Source organism: Pleurodeles waltl, chromosome 10 (genome assembly GCF_031143425.1).
Source record: "Pleurodeles waltl isolate 20211129_DDA chromosome 10, aPleWal1.hap1.20221129, whole genome shotgun sequence".
In the NCBI taxonomy this organism is placed as follows: Eukaryota; Metazoa; Chordata; class Amphibia; order Caudata; family Salamandridae; genus Pleurodeles; species Pleurodeles waltl.
In genome coordinates this window covers 325,707,376-325,729,099 of record NC_090449.1, presented here as the reverse complement: position 1 = coordinate 325,729,099, position 21,724 = coordinate 325,707,376, and the positions used below count along the sequence as shown (strand labels likewise).

The 21,724-nt window shown below is 48.6% G+C and overlaps 14 non-coding genes across 14 annotated transcripts; all 14 read left to right on the top strand.

The window, feature by feature from the left end:
* The first annotated feature begins 311 nt into the window (after nt 1-311).
* Nucleotides 312-423, top strand: TRNAL-CAA (transfer RNA leucine (anticodon CAA)). Its single transcript has 2 exons — nt 312-349; nt 378-423. It is a non-coding gene; the product is annotated as a tRNA-Leu (tRNA).
* Nucleotides 424-3,044: 2,621 nt separating this feature from the next.
* TRNAP-AGG (transfer RNA proline (anticodon AGG)) lies at nt 3,045-3,116 on the top strand. The gene has a single exon. It is a non-coding gene; the product is annotated as a tRNA-Pro (tRNA).
* Nucleotides 3,117-6,617: 3,501 nt separating this feature from the next.
* TRNAP-AGG (transfer RNA proline (anticodon AGG)) lies at nt 6,618-6,689 on the top strand. The gene has a single exon. It is a non-coding gene; the product is annotated as a tRNA-Pro (tRNA).
* A 388-nt stretch (nt 6,690-7,077) lies between these two features.
* TRNAV-CAC (transfer RNA valine (anticodon CAC)) lies at nt 7,078-7,150 on the top strand. Its single transcript has one exon. It is a non-coding gene; the product is annotated as a tRNA-Val (tRNA).
* A 307-nt stretch (nt 7,151-7,457) lies between these two features.
* Nucleotides 7,458-7,570, top strand: TRNAL-CAA (transfer RNA leucine (anticodon CAA)). Its single transcript has 2 exons — nt 7,458-7,495; nt 7,525-7,570. It is a non-coding gene; the product is annotated as a tRNA-Leu (tRNA).
* Nucleotides 7,571-10,191: 2,621 nt separating this feature from the next.
* Nucleotides 10,192-10,263, top strand: TRNAP-AGG (transfer RNA proline (anticodon AGG)). Its single transcript has one exon. It is a non-coding gene; the product is annotated as a tRNA-Pro (tRNA).
* A 387-nt stretch (nt 10,264-10,650) lies between these two features.
* Nucleotides 10,651-10,723, top strand: TRNAV-CAC (transfer RNA valine (anticodon CAC)). Its single transcript has one exon. It is a non-coding gene; the product is annotated as a tRNA-Val (tRNA).
* Nucleotides 10,724-11,030: 307 nt separating this feature from the next.
* On the top strand, nt 11,031-11,142 carry TRNAL-CAA (transfer RNA leucine (anticodon CAA)). The gene is made up of 2 exons: nt 11,031-11,068; nt 11,097-11,142. It is a non-coding gene; the product is annotated as a tRNA-Leu (tRNA).
* A 2,621-nt stretch (nt 11,143-13,763) lies between these two features.
* On the top strand, nt 13,764-13,835 carry TRNAP-AGG (transfer RNA proline (anticodon AGG)). Its single transcript has one exon. It is a non-coding gene; the product is annotated as a tRNA-Pro (tRNA).
* A 388-nt stretch (nt 13,836-14,223) lies between these two features.
* TRNAV-CAC (transfer RNA valine (anticodon CAC)) lies at nt 14,224-14,296 on the top strand. Its single transcript has one exon. It is a non-coding gene; the product is annotated as a tRNA-Val (tRNA).
* Nucleotides 14,297-17,335: 3,039 nt separating this feature from the next.
* Nucleotides 17,336-17,407, top strand: TRNAP-AGG (transfer RNA proline (anticodon AGG)). Its single transcript has one exon. It is a non-coding gene; the product is annotated as a tRNA-Pro (tRNA).
* A 388-nt stretch (nt 17,408-17,795) lies between these two features.
* Nucleotides 17,796-17,868, top strand: TRNAV-CAC (transfer RNA valine (anticodon CAC)). Its single transcript has one exon. It is a non-coding gene; the product is annotated as a tRNA-Val (tRNA).
* A 3,037-nt stretch (nt 17,869-20,905) lies between these two features.
* TRNAS-AGA (transfer RNA serine (anticodon AGA)) lies at nt 20,906-20,977 on the top strand. The gene has a single exon. It is a non-coding gene; the product is annotated as a tRNA-Ser (tRNA).
* A 388-nt stretch (nt 20,978-21,365) lies between these two features.
* TRNAV-CAC (transfer RNA valine (anticodon CAC)) lies at nt 21,366-21,438 on the top strand. The gene has a single exon. It is a non-coding gene; the product is annotated as a tRNA-Val (tRNA).
* The last annotated feature ends 286 nt before the right edge of the window (nt 21,439-21,724 follow it).

The window sequence follows — 21,724 nt, the reverse complement described above, 5'->3', positions numbered from 1 at the left end:
AACACTTGGCAGCAGCAGCTTTTGTGTTTGCTCCCTAAAACCTCAGTCTCTCTCAATGCACACTTAGACAGAAATGACCTTTAAAAACTTGTGACCTGTGTAAAACGTGCTTTACTATTGCAGGACGCTAAAAAGTTATCTGCATCCCTCGGTGGTCGTGCATGTGCATTGTTTCTTGTTCTGTTTTTTTTTTTTTTTCTTGGCCATGTTATATTGTGGGGCCTTTAAAGCTGTGACTTTGATAGGAACATTGCAAGCGGCAAAATCAACAAGTGCAGACTGAAGAGTCCGACCTGCACACTGTTTTGGCTGTCAGGATGGCCGAGTGGTCTAAGGCGCCAGACTCAAGAGAGCTTGATCTTCAGTGAAGCTGAGCCTTCTGGTCTCTTCATGGAGGCGTGGGTTCAAATCCCACTTCTGACAGGTGTATTTTCTTCCCTTAAATCTTGCTCTGCTTGCAGAGCCAGCTCCTCACACCACTATCTTTGGAAGCTGCTGTGGCATGTGAGGAGAAATCCACCAACCCATCGGCTGGGCCCTCAATCAAAATTCTGTGTATTACTGGAAGGGGCGTCTCAGGCACACCTTCTGTTAGAGCTGCACTTTATGACAGTAACTACCATGCTGGTTTCTACTTAAGCAGTTGATTCTATCGTTTGAAGTGAGGCTCTCCTGCCACCTTTTGGGCAAAGAAGACACTGCCCCTGCAACAACACAGGCAGACAAGCTCAAACTAGGTTTCTTGGTTAGGTGGGCGGCGCATATTGGCAATGGTGCCTCCTCGTGACTTGCAATTTACATGAAGAAGACAGAGAGGCAGCTGGGAGTAGGCAGTACCCATGAACCCCTGAACACTGTCTTGCGACTAGCACACAATTCTGAAATGAGGCGGGGGAAAGGAGGTGATTTCCCCATCAAGGGCCATTCCGGGAAATCAGCCACCCTGCGTCTCCCAGGTGAGTGTTTCAGGCCTATGAGCCACTAATATAAATCTCGCCTGATTGAGCGCTGATCGAGCAAGTGTGCTTGAATCCAAGAGGCATGCTCCTCTGGCTCAAGAGCTAGCAGGCCCTTCAGTGCTTCTGGTTGGGAAGTCTAAGGTGCAAGGGTCCATGACTTGCAGCGGGTTACAACTACCAGAAAGGGTCTGCTTTTCACATCAGTGCCCTAGTTCAGCTCACTGGCACAGGGCATTTTGACTACCTCTTGCCTTGCTAGAGACAAACAAAAAATCCTTGACAGAAAACATCAATTGCTATGGCACGCTTAGAGAGAGAGAGCCTCCAAATGGCCCTGCTTTTCGGAAAGACGCTTCAGAAGATGTTTCAAATGACTATGCAGCGGCAGTCTAGTTGGTATAGGGGTATGATTCTCGCTTCGGGTGTGAGAGGACCTCGGTTCAAATCCCAGACAAACCCCTACCTTTATAGGTTCAGTCTGTGTTTTAAACAGGAGTATTTATGCTTTTCACTCTTGTAAGATGTCATGTTGCAATGCAATACATGCTTTATACTGGCGTCGAGACGGTTCAGCATCATGAAGGTATGCGAGATTTCTTTGCAACTGCTTTTCTGTGCTGGAGCAGCAGTGCTCGTAGGAACATTAAATGCACAGTGCTTCTCCATGGTAATTTCGGGTCCAGTTCTGAAATCACCTCTTGGAATGAAAGTGATCCCAGTTCCTTTCTTCCAAGGGAAGAGATCGTGTTCCGGAAGGCTCAGCTTTGAGCGTCATGAACATTGGCCCTCATCCTTGCATCCCAGTCCAATGCATAGCCACATAAAGCAAGCAGGTGTGTCTGTTTCCATAGTGTGGTGGTTCCAGTACAATGCATAGCCACATGAAGCAAGCCGGCAAGTGTGTCTGTTTGTGTAGTGTAGTGGTTATCATGTGCACCTCACATGCGAAAGGTCCCTGGTTCGAGTCGCTGGGCTTTTTCACAGTATTTGCATTTCCTGCCTCACCTGACAGGCAAGCTGAGATAAAAGAGACTGTGTCTATCCCTCACCATCGTGAGGTACTACGCTCCTGGGGCATCTGTCACAGCTCACCAAGAGGAGTTGCGCCAGCTTACGGCAGTCAGTTGCTCCCTGTTTGACCTTTGCAATGAAGCCTGAGCCTACAGCATTCAAACCAGCCAAGGAAGGAAGGTACGAGAGCGAAAATAGCTTTCCTGCCCTCACCAAGAACACACACCTTGAGCAAATAAAGTGCCAGACTTACAAGGCCCTATCGCCACCGGAGCATCACTTTTAGTGACGCCCCGGTGGCACTATGCACTGCGCGGTATTTACAAGATGGCGTTCAGCCACTTTTTGTGGCTTAACACCACCTTGTAAATACGGCCCCTTAGCACGCAGCGAGTTCCCTGGAAGGGGCGTGCAATGGGTGTTGTTGGGAGTGTGCCACAGCAACACCATAGCATTTTGATGCTGCTCCAGATTTAGGAGTTGGCGTAAATCTGCGTCAGCGCCAAAATCCAACGCCATCCCAGGGGTGTCGTTAGAGTGGCACACTGAGGAGAAATGTTTTCATTTCTCCTTGTTTTTGCTCTTTCTATGTGTGATGCATTCTGCAGCACACATAGAAGTAAGAGCAAATCACCATTGAAGATTTTTTTTTTGGGCAGGAAGGTGTCCCTTCCTGCACAAAAACAATTTCCCCCTCTACGCAGTCATCCTTGTACCATGGTGCAAGAACGGCTGCGTTGGCGCTCAGCAGCTAATTTAGAGCTGGCGCAGGGGGAAGCACAGGGGTGCGCTGTATTCTACTAAATACGGCGCTTCCCTGCATTTTGAAAATGACGGCGCGTGGGGCTTGCAAATTTGGCACAGCGTCGCGCTTAGTCATTTTCTTGTAAATCTGGGCCAAAATGTCTAAAGGATAGAGGCTTTTTATGTCATGTTCGATGAAGACCATGCAAATGACTCTAGTCGTACTGCAGAAGAGAGCACCATGTGCAGTTTCTTGCTTTGGGATGTAGTCTCCCACTCTCTGTCACAAACCCTCCGAGCAGGGTCGGAGCCGTTGTGTTTCTGTGCCCAGGCTCGTTGGTCTAGGGGTATGATTCTCGCTTAGGGTGCGAGAGGTCCCGGGTTCAAATCCCGGACGAGCCCATTTTAGCGGAAAACAATCAAATCCTGCTCAAAATACACAACCCCTCAACATTTCTCATTCCACTCGAAGCATTGTTGCGCAAAACATATTTTTTGCCTCAGGCGAAAAATGGATTACAATGCCTTGGCTTCCTTCCTGCTTGCTCTCAGTGCGCCCTGTGTGATGATTTCACAGGCTCTCCTTCCTGGCATTTAGGCATCAGATATTTGTCTGTCTCTGCCCGCAGCTGTGGGATTTTTCAGGACGTCTGAGTGTATGCATGCTGGCTGACACCGCTGCAATTTTCACACTTACCCCTCGCATTCCGAGCAACTGCTGATAAAGTATAGAGGAAATCGTGCAAACATATGAGGGGAACTGTGCTCCTTCAGTCATACCAGCAAGCTTGTTTCTGTAGTGTAGTGGTTATCACGTTTGCCTCACACGCGAAAGGTCCCCGGTTCGAGACCGGGCAGTAACACTTGACAGCAGCAGCTTTTGTGTTTGCTCCCTAAAACCTCAGTCTCTCTCAATGCACACTTAGACAGAAATGACCTTTAAAAACTTGTGACCTGTGTAAAACGTGCTTTACTATTGCAGGACGCTAAAAAGTTATCTGCATCCCTCGGTGGTCGTGCATGTGCATTGTTTCTTGTTCTGTTTTTTTTTTTTTTTCTTGGCCATGTTATATTGTGGGGCCTTTAAAGCTGTGACTTAGATAGGAACATTGCAAGCGGCAAAATCAACAAGTGCAGACTGAAGAGTCCGACCTGCACACTGTTTTGGCTGTCAGGATGGCCGAGTGGTCTAAGGCGCCAGACTCAAGAGAGCTTGATCTTCAGTGAAGCTGAGCCTTCAGGTCTCTTCATGGAGGCGTGGGTTCAAATCCCACTTCTGACAGGTGTATTTTCTTCCCTTAAATCTTGCTCTGCTTGCAGAGCCAGCTCCTCACACCACTATCTTTGGAAGCTGCTGTGGCATGTGAGGAGAAATCCACCAACCCATCGGCTGGGCCCTCATTCAAAATTCTGTGTATTACTGGAAGGGGCGTCTCAGGCACACCTTCTGTTAGAGCTGCACTTTATGACAGTAACTACCATGCTGGTTTCTACTTAAGCAGTTGATTCTATCGTTTGAAGTGAGGCTCTCCTGCCACCTTTTAGGCAAAGAAGACACTGCCCCTGCAACAACACAGGCAGACAAGCTCAAACTAGGTTTCTTGGTTAGGTGGGCGGAGCATATTGGCAATGGTGCCTCCTCGTGACTTGCAATTTACATGAAGAAGACAGAGAGGCAGCTGGGAGTAGGCAGTACCCATGAACCCCTGAACACTGTCTTGCGACTAGCACACAATTCTGAAATGAGGCGGGGGAAAGGAGGTGATTTCCCCATCAAGGGCCATTCCGGGAAATCAGCCACCCTGCGTCTCCCAGGTGAGTGTTTCAGGCCTATGAGCCACTAATATAAATCTCGCCTGATCGAGCGCTGATCGAGCAAGTGTGCTTGAATCCAAGAGGCATGCTCCTCTGGCTCAAGAGCTAGCAGGCCCTTCAGTGCTTCTGGTTGGGAAGTCTAAGGTGCAAGGATCCATGACTTGCAGCGGGTTACAACTACCAGAAAGGGTCTGCTTTTCACATCAGTGCCCTAGTTCAGCTCACTGGCACAGGGCATTTTGACTACCTCTTGCCTTGCTAGAGACAAACAAAAAATCCTTGACAGAAAACATCAATTGCTATGGCACGCTTAGAGAGAGAGAGCCTCCAAATGGCCCTGCTTTTCGGAAAGACGCTTCAGAAGATGTTTCAAATGACTATGCAGCGGCAGTCTAGTTGGTATAGGGGTATGATTCTCGCTTCGGGTGTGAGAGGACCTCGGTTCAAATCCCAGACAAACCCCTACCTTTATAGGTTCAGTCTGTGTTTTAAACAGGAGTATTTATGCTTTTCACTCTTGTAAGATGTCATGTTGCAATGCAATACATGCTTTATACTGGCGTCGAGACGGTTCAGCATCATGAAGGTATGCGAGATTTCTTTGCAACTGCTTTTCTGTGCTGGAGCAGCAGTGCTCGTAGGAACATTAAATGCACAGTGCTTCTCCATGGTAATTTCGGGTCCAGTTCTGAAATCACCTCTTGGAATGAAAGTGATCCCAGTTCCTTTCTTCCAAGGGAAGAGATCGTGTTCCGGAAGGCTCAGCTTTGAGCGTCATGAACATTGGCCCTCATCCTTGCATCCCAGTCCAATGCATAGCCACATAAAGCAAGCAGGTGTGTCTGTTTCCATAGTGTGGTGGTTCCAGTACAATGCATAGCCACATGAAGCAAGCCGGCAAGTGTGTCTGTTTGTCTAGTGTAGTGGTTATCATGCGCACCTCACATGCGAAAGGTCCCTGGTTCGAGTCGCTGGGCTTTTTCACAGTATTTGCATTTCCTGCCTCACCTGACAGGCAAGCTGAGATAAAAGAGACTGTGTCTATCCCTCACCATCGTGAGGTACTACGCTCCTGGGGCATCTGTCACAGCTCACCAAGAGGAGTTGCGCCAGCTTACGGCAGTCAGTTGCTCACTGTTTGACCTTTGCAATGAAGCCTGAGCCTACAGCATTCAAACCAGCCAAGGAAGGAAGGTACGAGAGCGAAAATAGCTTTCCTGCCCTCACCAAGAACACACACCTTGAGCAAATAAAGTGCCAGACTTACAAGGCCCTATCGCCACCGGAGCATCACTTTTAGTGACGCCCCGGTGGCACTATGCACTGCGCGGTATTTACAAGATGGCGTTCAGCCACTTTTTGTGGCTTAACACCACCTTGTAAATACGGCCCCTTAGCACGCAGCACGTTCCCTGGAAGGGGCGTGCAATGGGTGTTGTTGGGAGTGTGCCACAGCAACACCATAGCATTTTGATGCTGCTCCAGATTTAGGAGTTGGCGTAAATCTGCGTCAGCGCCAAAATCCAACGCCATCCCAGGGGTGTCGTTAGAGTGGCACACTGAGGAGAAATGTTTTCATTTCTCCTTGTTTTTGCTCTTTCTATGTGTGATGCATTCTGCAGCACACATAGAAGTAAGAGCAAATCACCATTGAAGATTTTTTTTTTGGGCAGGAAGGTGTCCCTTCCTGCACAAAAACAATTTCCCCCTCAACGCAGTCATCCTTGTACCATGGTGCAAGAACGGCTGCGTTGGCGCTCAGCAGCTAATTTAGAGCTGGCGCAGGGGGAAGCAAAGGGGTGCGCTGTATTCTACTAAATACGACGCTTCCCTGCATTTTGAAAATGACGGCGCGTGGGGCTTGCAAATTTGGCACAGCGTCGCGCTTAGTCATTTTCTTGTAAATCTGGGCCAAAATGTCTAAAGGATAGAGGCTTTTTATGTCATGTTCGATGAAGACCATGCAAATGACTCTAGTCGTACTGCAGAAGAGAGCACCATGTGCAGTTTCTTGCTTTGGGATGTAGTCTCCCACTCTCTGTCACCAACCCTCCGAGCAGGGTCGGAGCCGTTGCATTTCTGTGCCCAGGCTCGTTGGTCTAGGGGTATGATTCTCGCTTAGGGTGCGAGAGGTCCCGGGTTCAAATCCCGGACGAGCCCATTTTAGCGGAAAACAATCAAATCCTGCTCAAAATACACAACCCCTCAACATTTCTCATTCCACTCGAAGCATTGTTGCGCAAAACATATTTTTTGCCTCAGGCGAAAAATGGATTACAATGCCTTGGCTTCCTTCCTGCTTGCTCTCAGTGCGCCCTGTGTGATGATTTCACAGGCTCTCCTTCCTGGCATTTAGGCATCAGATATTTGTCTGTCTCTGCCCGCAGCTGTGGGATTTTTCAGGACGTCTGAGTGTATGCATGCTGGCTGACACCGCTGCAATTTTCACACTTACCCCTCGCATTCCGAGCAACTGCTGATAAAGTATAGAGGAAATCGTGCAAACATATGAGGGGAACTGTGCTCCTTCAGTCAAACCAGCAAGCTTGTTTCTGTAGTGTAGTGGTTATCACGTTCGCCTCACACGCGAAAGGTCCCCGGTTCGAGACCGGGCAGTAACACTTGGCAGCAGCAGCTTTTGTGTTTGCTCCCTAAAACCTCAGTCTCTCTCAATGCACACTTAGACAGAAATGACCTTTAAAAACTTGTGACCTGTGTAAAACGTGCTTTACTATTGCAGGACGCTAAAAAGTTATCTGCATCCCTCGGTGGTCGTGCATGTGCATTGTTTCTTGTTCTGTTTTTTTTTTTTTTTCTTGGCCATGTTATATTGTGGGGCCTTTAAAGCTGTGACTTTGATAGGAACATTGCAAGCGGCAAACTCAACAAGTGCAGACTGAAGAGTCCGACCTGCACACTGTTTTGGCTGTCAGGATGGCCGAGTGGTCTAAGGCGCCAGACTCAAGAGAGCTTGATCTTCAGTGGAAGCTGAGCCTTCTGGTCTCTTCATGGAGGCGTGGGTTCAAATCCCACTTCTGACAGGTGTATTTTCTTCCCTTAAATCTTGCTCTGCTTGCAGAGCCAGCTCCTCACACCACTATCTTTGGAAGCTGCTGTGGCATGTGAGGAGAAATCCACCAACCCATCGGCTGGGCCCTCAATCAAAATTCTGTGTATTACTGGAAGGGGCGTCTCAGGCACACCTTCTGTTAGAGCTGCACTTTATGACAGTAACTACCATGCTGGTTTCTACTTAAGCAGTTGATTCTATCGTTTGAAGTGAGGCTCTCCTGCCACCTTTTAGGCAAAGAAGACACTGCCCCTGCAACAACACAGGCAGACAAGCTCAAACTAGGTTTCTTGGTTAGGTGGGCGGAGCATATTGGCAATGGTGCCTCCTCGTGACTTGCAATTTACATGAAGAAGACAGAGAGGCAGCTGGGAGTAGGCAGTACCCATGAACCCCTGAACACTGTCTTGCGACTAGCACACAATTCTGAAATGAGGCGGGGGAAAGGAGGTGATTTCCCCATCAAGGGCCATTCCGGGAAATCAGCCACCCTTCGTCTCCCAGGTGAGTGTTTCAGGCCTATGAGCCACTAATATAAATCTCGCCTGATCGAGCGCTGATCGAGCAAGTGTGCTTGAATCCAAGAGGCATGCTCCTCTGGCTCAAGAGCTAGCAGGCCCTTCAGTGCTTCTGGTTGGGAAGTCTAAGGTGCAAGGGTCCATGACTTGCAGCGGGTTACAACTACCAGAAAGGGTCTGCTTTTCACATCAGTGCCCTAGTTCAGCTCACTGGCACAGGGTATTTTGACTACCTCTTGCCTTGCTAGAGACAAACAAAAAATCCTTGACAGAAAACATCAATTGCTATGGCACGCTTAGAGAGAGAGAGCCTCCAAATGGCCCTGCTTTTCGGAAAGACGCTTCAGAAGATGTTTCAAATGACTATGCAGCGGCAGTCTAGTTGGTATAGGGGTATGATTCTCGCTTCGGGTGTGAGAGGACCTCGGTTCAAATCCCAGACAAACCCCTTCCTTTATAGGTTCAGTCTGTGTTTTAAACAGGAGTATTTATGCTTTTCACTCTTGTAAGATGTCATGTTGCAATTCAATACATGCTTTATACTGGCGTCGAGACGGTTCAGCATCATGAAGGTATGCGAGATTTCTTTGCAACTGCTTTTCTGTGCTGGAGCAGCAGTGCTCGTAGGAACATTAAATGCACAGTGCTTCTCCATGGTAATTTCGGGTCCAGTTCTGAAATCACCTCTTGGATTGAAAGTGATCCCAGTTCCTTTCTTCCAAGGGAAGAGATCGTGTTCCGGAAGGCTCAGCTTTGAGCGTCATGAACATTGGCCCTCATCCTTGCATCCCAGTCCAATGCATAGCCACATAAAGCAAGCAGGTGTGTCTGTTTCCATAGTGTGGTGGTTCCAGTACAATGCATAGCCACATGAAGCAAGCCGGCAAGTGTGTCTGTTTGTCTAGTGTAGTGGTTATCATGCGCACCTCACATGCGAAAGGTCCCTGGTTCGAGTCGCTGGGCTTTTTCACAGTATTTGCATTTCCTGCCTCACCTGACAGGCAAGCTGAGATAAAAGAGACTGTGTCTATCCCTCACCATCGTGAGGTACTACGCTCCTGGGGCATCTGTCACAGCTCACCAAGAGGAGTTGCGCCAGCTTGCGGCAGTCAGTTGCTCACTGTTTGACCTTTGCAATGAAGCCTGAGCCTACAGCATTCAAACCAGCCAAGGAAGGAAGGTACGAGAGCGAAAATAGCTTTCCTGCCCTCACCAAGAACACACACCTTGAGCAAATAAAGTGCCAGACTTACAAGGCCCTATCGCCACCGGAGCATCACTTTTAGTGACGCCCCAGTGGCACTATGCACTGCGCGGTATTTACAAGATGGCGTTCAGCCACTTTTTGTGGCTTAACACCACCTTGTAAATACGGCCCCTTAGCACGCAGCGCGTTCCCTGGAAGGGGCGTGCAATGGGTGTTGTTGGGAGTGTGCCACAGCAACACCATAGCATTTTGATGCTGCTCCAGATTCAGGAGTTGGCGTAAATCTGCGTCAGCGCCAAAATCCAACGCCATCCCAGGGGTGTCGTTAGAGTGGCACACTGAGGAGAAATGTTTTCATTTCTCCTTGTTTTTGCTCTTTCTATGTGTGATGCATTCTGCAGCACACATAGAAGTAAGAGCAAATCACCATTGAAGATTTTTTTTTTGGGCAGGAAGGTGTCCCTTCCTGCACAAAAACAATTTCCCCCTCAACGCAGTCATCCTTGTACCATGGTGCAAGAACGGCTGCGTTGGCGCTCAGCAGCTAATTTAGAGCTGGCGCAGGGGGAAGCACAGGGGTGCGCTGTATTCTACTAAATACGGCGCTTCCCAGCATTTTGAAAATGACGGGGCGTGGGGCTTGCAAATTTGGCACAGCGTCGCGCTTAGTCATTTTCTTGTAAATCTGGGCCAAAATGTCTAAAGGATAGAGGCTTTTTATGTCATGTTCGATGAAGACCATGCAAATGACTCTAGTCGTACTGCAGAAGAGAGCACCATGTGCAGTTTCTTGCTTTGGGATGTAGTCTCCCACTCTCTGTCACCAACCCTCCGAGCAGGGTCGGAGCCGTTGCATTTCTGTGCCCAGGCTCGTTGGTCTAGGGGTATGATTCTCGCTTAGGGTGCGAGAGGTCCCGGGTTCAAATCCCGGACGAGCCTATTTTAGCGGAAAACAATCAAATCCTGCTCAAAATACACAACCCCTCAACATTTCTCATTCCACTCGAAGCATTGTTGCGCAAAACATATTTTTTGCCTCAGGCGAAAAATGGATTACAATGCCTTGGCTTCCTTCCTGCTTGCTCTCAGTGCGCCCTGTGTGATGATTTCACAGGCTCTCCTTCCTGGCATTTAGGCATCAGATATTTGTCTGTCTCTGCCCGCAGCTGTGGGATTTTTCAGGACGTCTGAGTGTATGCATGCTGGCTGACACCGCTGCAATTTTCACACTTACCCCTCGCATTCCGAGCAACTGCTGATAAAGTATAGAGGAAATCGTGCAAACATATGAGGGGAACTGTGCTCCTTCAGTCAACCAGCAAGTTTGTTTCTGTAGTGTAGTGGTTATCACGTTCGCCTCACACGCGAAAGGTCCCCGGTTCGAGACCGGGCAGAAACACTTGGCAGCAGCAGCTTTTGTGTTTGCTCCCTAAAACCTCAGTCTCTCTCAATGCACACTTAGACAGAAATGACCTTTAAAAACTTGTGACCTGTGTAAAACGTGCTTTACTATTGCAGGACGCTAAAAAGTTATCTGCATCCCTCGGTGGTCGTGCATGTGCATTGTTTCTTGTTCTGTTTTTTTTTTTTTTTCTTGGCCATGTTATATTGTGGGGCCTTTAAAGCTGTGACTTTGATAGGAACATTGCAAGCGGCAAACTCAACAAGTGCAGACTGAAGAGTCCGACCTGCACACTGTTTTGGCTGTCAGGATGGCCGAGTGGTCTAAGGCGCCAGACTCAAGAGAGCTTGATCTTCAGTGAAGCTGAGCCTTCTGGTCTCTTCATGGAGGCGTGGGTTCAAATCCCACTTCTGACAGGTGTATTTTCTTCCCTTAAATCTTGCTCTGCTTGCAGAGCCAGCTCCTCACACCACTATCTTTGGAAGCTGCTGTGGCATGTGAGGAGAAATCCACCAACCCATCGGCTGGGCCCTCAATCAAAATTCTGTGTATTACTGGAAGGGGCGTCTCAGGCACACCTTCTGTTAGAGCTGCACTTTATGACAGTAACTACCATGCTGGTTTCTACTTAAGCAGTTGATTCTATCGTTTGAAGTGAGGCTCTCCTGCCACCTTTTGGGCAAAGAAGACACTGCCCCTGCAACAACACAGGCAGACAAGCTCAAACTAGGTTTCTTGGTTAGGTGGGCGGAGCATATTGGCAATGGTGCCTCCTCGTGACTTGCAATTTACATGAAGAAGACAGAGAGGCAGCTGGGAGTAGGCAGTACCCATGAACCCCTGAACACTGTCTTGCGACTGGCACACAATTCTGAAATGAGGCGGGGGAAAGGAGGTGATTTCCCCATCAAGGGCCATTCCGGGAAATCAGCCACCCTGCGTCTCCCAGGTGAGTGTTTCAGGCCTATGAGCCACTAATATAAATCTCGCCTGATCGAGCGCTGATCGAGCAAGTGTGCTTGAATCCAAGAGGCATGCTCCTCTGGCTCAAGAGCTAGCAGGCCCTTCAGTGCTTCTGGTTGGGAAGTCTAAGGTGCAAGGGTCCATGACTTGCAGCGGGTTACAACTACCAGAAAGGGTCTGCTTTTCACATCAGTGCCCTAGTTCAGCTCACTGGCACAGGGCATTTTGACTACCTCTTGCCTTGCTAGAGACAAACAAAAAATCCTTGACAGAAAACATCAATTGCTATGGCACGCTTAGAGAGAGAGAGCCTCCAAATGGCCCTGCTTTTCGGAAAGACGCTTCAGAAGATGTTTCAAATGACTATGCAGCGGCAGTCTAGTTGGTATAGGGGTATGATTCTTGCTTCGGGTGTGAGAGGACCTCGGTTCAAATCCCAGACAAACCCCTACCTTTATAGGTTCAGTCTGTGTTTTAAACAGGAGTATTTATGCTTTTCACTCTTGTAAGATGTCATGTTGCAATTCAATACATGCTTTATACTGGCGTCGAGACGGTTCAGCATCATGAAGGTATGCGAGATTTCTTTGCAACTGCTTTTCTGTGCTGGAGCAGCAGTGCTCGTAGGAACATTAAATGCACAGTGCTTCTCCATGGTAATTTCGGGTCCAGTTCTGAAATCACCTCTTGGAATGAAAGTGATCCCAGTTCCTTTCTTCCAAGGGAAGAGATCGTGTTCCGGAAGGCTCAGCTTTGAGCGTCATGAACATTGGCCCTCATCCTTGCATCCCAGTCCAATGCATAGCCACATAAAGCAAGCAGGTGTGTCTGTTTCCATAGTGTGGTGGTTCCAGTACAATGCATAGCCACATGAAGCAAGCCGGCAAGTGTGTCTATTTGTGTAGTGTAGTGGTTATCATGCGCACCTCACATGTGAAAGGTCCCTGGTTCGAGTCGCTGGGCTTTTTCACAGTATTTGCATTTCCTGCCTCACCTGACAGGCAAGCTGAGATAAAAGAGACTGTGTCTATCCCTCACCATCGTGAGGTACTACGCTCCTGGGGCATCTGTCACAGCTCACCAAGAGGAGTTGCGCCAGCTTACGGCAGTCAGTTGCTCACTGTTTGACCTGTGCAATGAAGCCTGAGCCTACAGCATTCAAGCCAGCCAAGGAAGGAAGGTACGAGAGCGAAAATAGCTTTCCTGCCCTCACCAAGAACACACACCTTGAGCAAATAAAGTGCCAGACTTACAAGGCCCTATCGCCACCGGAGCATCACTTTTAGTGACGCCCCAGTGGCACTATGCACTGCGCGGTATTTACAAGATGGCGTTCAGCCACTTTTTGTGGCTTAACACCACCTTGTAAATACGGCCCCTTAGCACGCAGCGCGTTCCCTGGAAGGGGCGTGCAATGGGTGTTGTTGGGAGTGTGCCACAGCAACACCATAGCATTTTGATGCTGCTCCAGATTCAGGAGTTGGCGTAAATCTGCGTCAGCGCCAAAATCCAACGCCATCCCAGGGGTGTCGTTAGAGTGGCACACTGAGGAGAAATGTTTTCATTTCTCCTTGTTTTTGCTCTTTCTATGTGTGATGCATTCTGCAGCACACATAGAAGTAAGAGCAAATCACCATTGAAGATTATTTTTTTGGGCAGGAAGGTGTCCCTTCCTGCACAAAAACAATTTCCCCCTCAACGCAGTCATCCTTGTACCATGGTGCAAGAACGGCTGCGTTGGCGCTCAGCAGCTAATTTAGAGCTGGCGCAGGGGGAAGCACAGGGGTGCGCTGTATTCTACTAAATACGGCGCTTCCCTGCATTTTGAAAATGACGGCGCGTGGGGCTTGCAAATTTGGCACAGCGTCGCGCTTAGTCATTTTCTTGTAAATCTGGGCCAAAATGTCTAAAGGATAGAGGCTTTTTATGTCATGTTCGATGAAGACCATGCAAATGACTCTAGTCGTACTGCAGAAGAGAGCACCATGTGCAGTTTCTTGCTTTGGGATGTAGTCTCCCACTCTCTGTCACCAACCCTCCGAGCAGGGTCGGAGCCGTTGCATTTCTGTGCCCAGGCTCGTTGTTCTAGGGGTATGATTCTCGCTTAGGGTGCGAGAGGTCCCGGGTTCAAATCCCGGACGAGCCTATTTTAGCGGAAAACAATCAAATCCTGCTCAAAATACACAACCCCTCAACATTTCTCATTCCACTCGAAGCATTGTTGCGCAAAACATATTTTTTGCCTCAGGCGAAAAATGGATTACAATGCCTTGGCTTCCTTCCTGCTTGCTCTCAGTGCGCCCTGTGTGATGATTTCACAGGCTCTCCTTCCTGGCATTTAGGCATCAGATATTTGTCTGTCTCTGCCCGCAGCTGTGGGATTTTTCAGGACGTCTGAGTGTATGCATGCTGGCTGACACCGCTGCAATTTTCACACTTACCCCTCGCATTCCGAGCAACTGCTGATAAAGTATAGAGGAAATCGTGCAAACATATGAGGGGAACTGTGCTCCTTCAGTCAAACCAGCAAGCTTGTTTCTGTAGTGTAGTGGTTATCACATTCGCCTCACACGCGAAAGGTCCCCGGTTCGAGACCGGGCAGAAACACTTGGCAGCAGCAGCTTTTGTGTTTGCTCCCTAAAACCTCAGTCTCTCTCAATGCACACTTAGACAGAAATGACCTTTAAAAACTTGTGACCTGTGTAAAACGTGCTTTACTATTGCAGGACGCTAAAAAGTTATCTGCATCCCTCGGTGGTCGTGCATGTGCATTGTTTCTTGTTCTGTTTTTTTTCTTTTTCTTGGCCATGTTATATTGTGGGGCCTTTAAAGCTGTGACTTTGATAGGAACATTGCAAGCGGCAAAATCAACAAGTGCAGACAGAAGAGTCCGACCTGCACACTGTTTTGGCTGTCAGGATGGCCGAGTGGTCTAAGGCGCCAGACTCAAGAGAGCTTGAGCTTCAGTGAAGCTGAGCCTTTTGGTCTCTTCATGGAGGCGTGGGTTCAAATCCCACTTCTGACAGGTGTATTTTCTTCCCTTAAATCTTGCTCTGCTTGCAGAGCCAGCTCCTCACACCACTATCTTTGGAAGCTGCTGTGGCATGTGAGGAGAAATCCACCAACCCATCGGCTGGGCCCTCAATCAAAATTCTGTGTATTACTGGAAGGGGCGTCTCAGGCACACCTTCTGTTAGAGCTGCACTTTATGACAGTAACTACCATGCTGGTTTCTACTTAAGCAGTTGATTCTATCGTTTGAAGTGAGGCTCTCCTGCCACCTTTTGGGCAAAGAAGACACTGCCCCTGCAACAACACAGGCAGACAAGCTCAAACTAGGTTTCTTGGTTAGGTGGGCGGAGCATATTGGCAATGGTGCCTCCTCGTGACTTGCAATTTACATGAAGAAGACAGAGAGGCAGCTGGGAGTAGGCAGTACCCATGAACCCCTGAACACTGTCTTGCGACTAGCACACAATTCTGAAATGAGGCGGGGGAAAGGAGGTGATTTCCCCATCAAGGGCCATTCCGGGAAATCAGCCACCCTGCGTCTCCCAGGTGAGTGTTTCAGGCCTATGAGCCACTAATATAAATCTCGCCTGATCGAGCGCTGATCGAGCAAGTGTGCTTGAATCCAAGAGGCATGCTCCTCTGGCTCAAGAGCTAGCAGGCCCTTTAGTGCTTCTGGTTGGGAAGTCTAAGGTGCAAGGGTCCATGACTTGCAGCGGGTTACAACTACCAGAAAGGGTCTGCTTTTCACATCAGTGCCCTAGTTCAGCTCACTGGCACAGGGCATTTTGACTACCTCTTGCCTTGCTAGAGACAAACAAAAAATCCTTGACAGAAAACATCAATTGCTATGGCACGCTTAGAGAGAGAGAGCCTCCAAATGGCCCTGCTTTTCGGAAAGACGCTTCAGAAGATGTTTCAAATGACTATGCAGCGGCAGTCTAGTTGGTATAGGGGTATGATTCTTGCTTCGGGTGTGAGAGGACCTCGGTTCAAATCCCAGACAAACTCCTACCTTTATAGGTTCAGTCTGTGTTTTAAACAGGAGTATTTATGCTTTTCACTCTTGTAAGATGTCATGTTGCAATTCAATACATGCTTTATACTGGCGTCGAGACGGTTCAGCATCATGAAGGTATGCGAGATTTCTTTGCAACTGCTTTTCTGTGCTGGAGCAGCAGTGCTCGTAGGAACATTAAATGCACAGTGCTTCTCCATGGTAATTTCGGGTCCAGTTCTGAAATCACCTCTTGGAATGAAAGTGATCCCAGTTCCTTTCTTCCAAGGGAAGAGATCGTGTTCCGGAAGGCTCAGCTTTGAGCGTCATGAACATTGGCCCTCATCCTTGCATCCCAGTCCAATGCATAGCCACATAAAGCAAGCAGGTGTGTCTGTTTCCATAGTGTGGTGGTTCCAGTACAATGCATAGCCACATGAAGCAAGCCGGCAAGTGTGTCTATTTGTGTAGTGTAGTGGTTATCATGCGCACCTCACATGCGAAAGGTCCCTGGTTCGAGTCGCTGGGCTTTTTCACAGTATTTGCATTTCTTGCCTCATCTGACAGGCAAGCTGAGATAAAAGAGACTGTGTCTATCCCTCACCATCGTGAGGTACTACGCTCCTGGGGCATCTGTCACAGCTCACCAAGAGGAGTTGCGCCAGCTTACGGCAGTCAGTTGCTCACTGTTTGACCTTTGCAATGAAGCCTGAGCCTACAGCATTCAAGCCAGCCAAGGAAGGAAGGTACGAGAGCGAAAATAGCTTTCCTGCCCTCACCAAGAACACACACCTTGAGCAAATAAAGTGCCAGACTTACAAGGCCCTATCGCCACCGGAGCATCACTTTTAGTGACGCCCCAGTGGCACTATGCACTGCGCGGTATTTACAAGATGGCGTTCAGCCACTTTTTGTGGCTTAACACCACCTTGTAAATACGGCCCCTTAGCACGCAGCGCGTTCCCTGGAAGGGGCGTGCAATGGGTGTTGTTGGGAGTGTGCCACAGCAACACCATAGCATTTTGATGCTGCTCCAGATTCAGGAGTTGGCGTAAATCTGCGTCAGCGCCAAAATCCAACGCCATCCCAGGGGTGTCGTTAGAGTGGCACACTGAGGAGAAATGTTTTCATTTCTCCTTGTTTTTGCTCTTTCTATGTGTGATGCATTCTGCAGCACACATAGAAGTAAGAGCAAATCACCATTGAAGATTTTTTTTTTGGGCAGGAAGGTGTCCCTTCCTGCACAAAAACAATTTCCCCCTCAACGCAGTCATCCTTGTACCATGGTGCAAGAACGGCTGCGTTGGCGCTCAGCAGCTAATTTAGAGCTGGCGCAGGGGGAAGCACAGGGGTGCGCTGTATTCTACTAAATATGGCGCTTCCCTGCATTTTGAAAATGACGGCGCGTGGGGCTTGCAAATTTGGCACAGCGTCGCGCTTAGTCATTTTCTTGTAAATCTGGGCCAAAATGTCTAAAGGATAGAGGCTTTTTATGTCATGTTCGATGAAGACCATGCAAATGACTCTAGTCGTACTGCAGAAGAGAGCACCATGTGCAGTTTCTTGCTTTGGGATGTAGTCTCCCACTCTCTGTCACCAACCCTCCGAGCAGGGTCGGAGCCGTTGCATTTCTGTGCCCAGGCTCGTTGGTCTAGGGGTATGATTCTCGCTTAGGGTGCGAGAGTTCCCGGGTTCAAATCCCGGACGAGCCTATTTTAGCGGAAAACAATCAAATCCTGCTCAAAATACACAACCCCTCAACATTTCTCATTCCACTCGAAGCATTGTTGCGCAAAACATATTTTTTGCCTCAGGCGAAAAATGGATTACAATGCCTTGGCTTCCTTCCTGCTTGCTCTCAGTGCGCCCTGTGTGATGATTTCACAGGCTCTCCTTCCTGGCATTTAGGCATCAGATATTTGTCTGTCTCTGCCCGCAGCTGTGGGATTTTTCAGGACGTCTGAGTGTATGCATGCTGGCTGACACCGCTGCAATTTTCACACTTACCCCTCGCATTCCGAGCAACTGCTGATAAAGTATAGAGGAAATCGTGCAAACATATGAGGGGAACTGTGCTCCTTCAGTCAAACCAGCAAGCTTGTTTCTGTAGTGTAGTGGTTATCACGTTCGCCTCACATGCGAAAGGTCCCCGGTTCGAGACCAGGCAGAAACACTTGGCAGCAGCCGCTTTTGTGTTTGCTCCCTAAAACCTCAGTCTCTCTCAATGCACACTTAGACAGGAATGACCTTTAAAAACTTGTGACCTGTGTAAAACGTGCTTTACTATTGCAGGACGCTAAAAAGTTATCTGCATCCCTCGGTGGTCGTGCATGTGCATTGTTTCTTGTTCTGTTTTTTTTCTTTTTCTTGGCCATGTTATATTGTGGGGCCTTTAAAGCTGTGACTTTGATAGGAACATTGCAAGCGGCAAAATCAACAAGTGCAGACAGAAGAGTCCGACCTGCACACTGTTTTGGCTGTCAGGATGGCCGAGTGGTCTAAGGCGCCAGACTCAAGAGAGCTTGAGCTTCAGTGAAGCTGAGCCTTTTGGTCTCTTCATGGAGGCGTGGGTTCAAATCCCACTTCTGACAGGTGTATTTTCTTCCCTTAAATCTTGCTCTGCTTGCAGAGCCAGCTCCTCACACCACTATCTTTGGAAGCTGCTGTGGCATGTGAGGAGAAATCCACCAACCCATCGGCTGGGCCCTCAATCAAAATTCTGTGTATTACTGGAAGGGGCGTCTCAGGCACACCTTCTGTTAGAGCTGCACTTTATGACAGTAACTACCATGCTGGTTTCTACTTAAGCAGTTGATTCTATCGTTTGAAGTGAGGCTCTCCTGCCACCTTTTGGGCAAAGAAGACACTGCCCCTGCAACAACACAGGCAGACAAGCTCAAACTAGGTTTCTTGGTTAGGTGGGCGGAGCATATTGGCAATGGTGCCTCCTCGTGACTTGCAATTTACATGAAGAAGACAGAGAGGCAGCTGGGAGTAGGCAGTACCCATGAACCCCTGAACACTGTCTTGCGACTAGCACACAATTCTGAAATGAGGCGGGGGAAAGGAGGTGATTTCCCCATCAAGGGCCATTCCGGGAAATCAGCCACCCTGCGTCTCCCAGGTGAGTGTTTCAGGCCTATGAGCCACTAATATAAATCTCGCCTGATCGAGCGCTGATCGAGCAAGTGTGCTTGAATCCAAGAGGCATGCTCCTCTGGCTCAAGAGCTAGCAGGCCCTTCAGTGCTTCTGGTTGGGAAGTCTAAGGTGCAAGGGTCCATGACTTGCAGCGGGTTACAACTACCAGAAAGGGTCTGCTTTTTACATCAGTGCCCTAGTTCAGCTCACTGGCACAGGGCATTTTGACTACCTCTTGCCTTGCTAGAGACAAACAAAAAATCCTTGACAGAAAACATCAATTGCTATGGCACGCTTAGAGAGAGAGAGCCTCCAAATGGCCCTGCTTTTCGGAAAGACGCTTCAGAAGATGTTTCAAATGACTATGCAGCGGCAGTCTAGTTGGTATAGGGGTATGATTCTTGCTTCGGGTGTGAGAGGACCTCGGTTCAAATCCCAGACAAACCCCTACCTTTATAGGTTCAGTCTGTGTTTTAAACAGGAGTATTTATGCTTTTCACTCTTGTAAGATGTCATGTTGCAATTCAATACATGCTTTATACTGGCGTCGAGACGGTTCAGCATCATGAAGGTATGCGAGATTTCTTTGCAACTGCTTTTCTGTGCTGGAGCAGCAGTGCTCGTAGGAACATTAAATGCACAGTGCTTCTCCATGGTAATTTCGGGTCCAGTTCTGAAATCACCTCTTGGAATGAAAGTGATCCCAGTTCCTTTCTTCCAAGGGAAGAGATCGTGTTCCGGAAGGCTCAGCTTTGAGCGTCATGAACATTGGCCCTCATCCTTGCATCCCAGTCCAATGCATAGCCACATAAAGCAAGCAGGTGTGTCTGTTTCCATAGTGTGGTGGTTCCAGTACAATGCATAGCCACATGAAGCAAGACGGCAAGTGTGTCTATTTCTGTAGTGTAGTGGTTATCATGCGCACCTCACATGCGAAAGGTCCCTGGTTCGAGTCGCTGGGCTTTTTCACAGTATTTGCATTTCCTGCCTCACCTGACAGGCAAGCTGAGATAAAAGAGACTGTGTCTATCCCTCACCATCGTGAGGTACTACGCTCCTGGGGCATCTGTCACAGCTCACCAAGAGGAGTTGCGCCAGCTTACGGCAGTCAGTTGCTCACTGTTTGACCTTTGCAATGAAGCCTGAGCCTACAGCATTCAAGCCAGCCAAGGAAGGAAGGTACGAGAGCGAAAATAGCTTTCCTGCCCTCACCAAGAACACACACCTTGAGCAAATAAAGTGCCAGACTTACAAGGCCCTATCGCCACCGGAGCATCACTTTTAGTGACGCCCCGGTGCACTATGCACTGCGCGGTATTTACAAGATGGCGTTCAGCCACTTTTTATGGCTTAACACCACCTTGTAAATACGGCCCCTTAGCACGCAGCGCGTTCCCTGGAAGGGGCGTGCAATGGGTGTTGTTGGGAGTGTGCCACAGCAACACCATAGCATTTTGATGCTGCTCCAGATTTAGGAGTTGGCGTAAATCTGCGTCAGCGCCAAAATCCAACGCCATCCCAGGGGTGTCGTTAGAGTGGCGCACTGAGGAGAAATGTTTTCATTTCTCCTTGTTTTTGCTCTTTCTATGTGTGATGCATTCTGCAGCACACATAGAAGTAAGAGCAAATCACCATTGAAGATTTTTTTTTGGGCAGGAAGGTGTCCCTTCCTGCACAAAAACAATTTCCCCCTCAACGCAGTCATCCTTGTACCATGGTGCAAGAACGGCTGCGTTGGCGCTCAGCAGCTAATTTAGAGCTGGCGCAGGGGGAAGCACAGGGGTGCGCTGTATTCTACTAAATACGACGCTTCCCTGCATTTTGAAAATGACGGCGCGTGGGGCTTGCAAATTTGGCACAGCGTCGCGCTTAGTCATTTTCTTGTAAATCTGGGCCAAAATGTCTAAAGGATAGAGGCTTTTTATGTCATGTTCGATGAAGACCATGCAAATGACTCTAGTCGTACTGCAGAAGAGAGCACCATGTGCAGTTTCTTGCTTTGGGATGTAGTCTCCCACTCTCTGTCACCAACCCTCCGAGCAGGGTCGGAGCCGTTGCATTTCTGTGCCCAGGCTCGTTGGTCTAGGGGTATGATTCTCGCTTAGAGTGCGAGAGGTCCCGGGTTCAAATCCCGGACGAGCCCATTTTAGCGGAAAACAATCAAATCCTGCTCAAAATACACAACCCCTCAACATTTCTCATTCCACTCGAAGCATTGTTGCGCAAAACATATTTTTTGCCTCAGGCGAAAAATGGATTACAATGCCTTGGCTTCCTTCCTGCTTGCTCTCAGTGCGCCCTGTGTGATGATTTCACAGGCTCTCCTTCCTGGCATTTAGGCATCAGATATTTGTCTGTCTCTGCCCGCAGCTGTGGGATTTTTCAGGACGTCTGAGTGTATGCATGCTGGCTGACACCGCTGCAATTTTCACACTTACCCCTCGCATTCCGAGCAACTGCTGATAAAGTATAGAGGAAATCGTGCAAACATATGAGGGGAACTGTGCTCCTTCAATCAAACCAGCAAGCTTGTTTCTGTAGTGTAGTGGTTATCACGTTCGCCTCACACGCGAAAGGTCCCCGGTTCGAGACCGGGCAGAAACACTTGGCAGCAGCAGCTTTTGTGTTTGCTCCCTAAAACCTCAGTCTCTCTCAATGCACACTTAGACAGAAATGACCTTTAAAAACTTGTGACCTGTGTAAAACGTGCTTTACTATTGCAGGACGCTAAAAAGTTATCTGCATCCCTCGGTGGTCGTGCATGTGCATTGTTTCTTGTTCTGTTTTTTTTTTTTTTTCTTGGCCATGTTATATTGTGGGGCCTTTAAAGCTGTGACTTTGATAGGAACATTGCAAGCGGCAAAATCAACAAGTGCAGACTGAAGAGTCC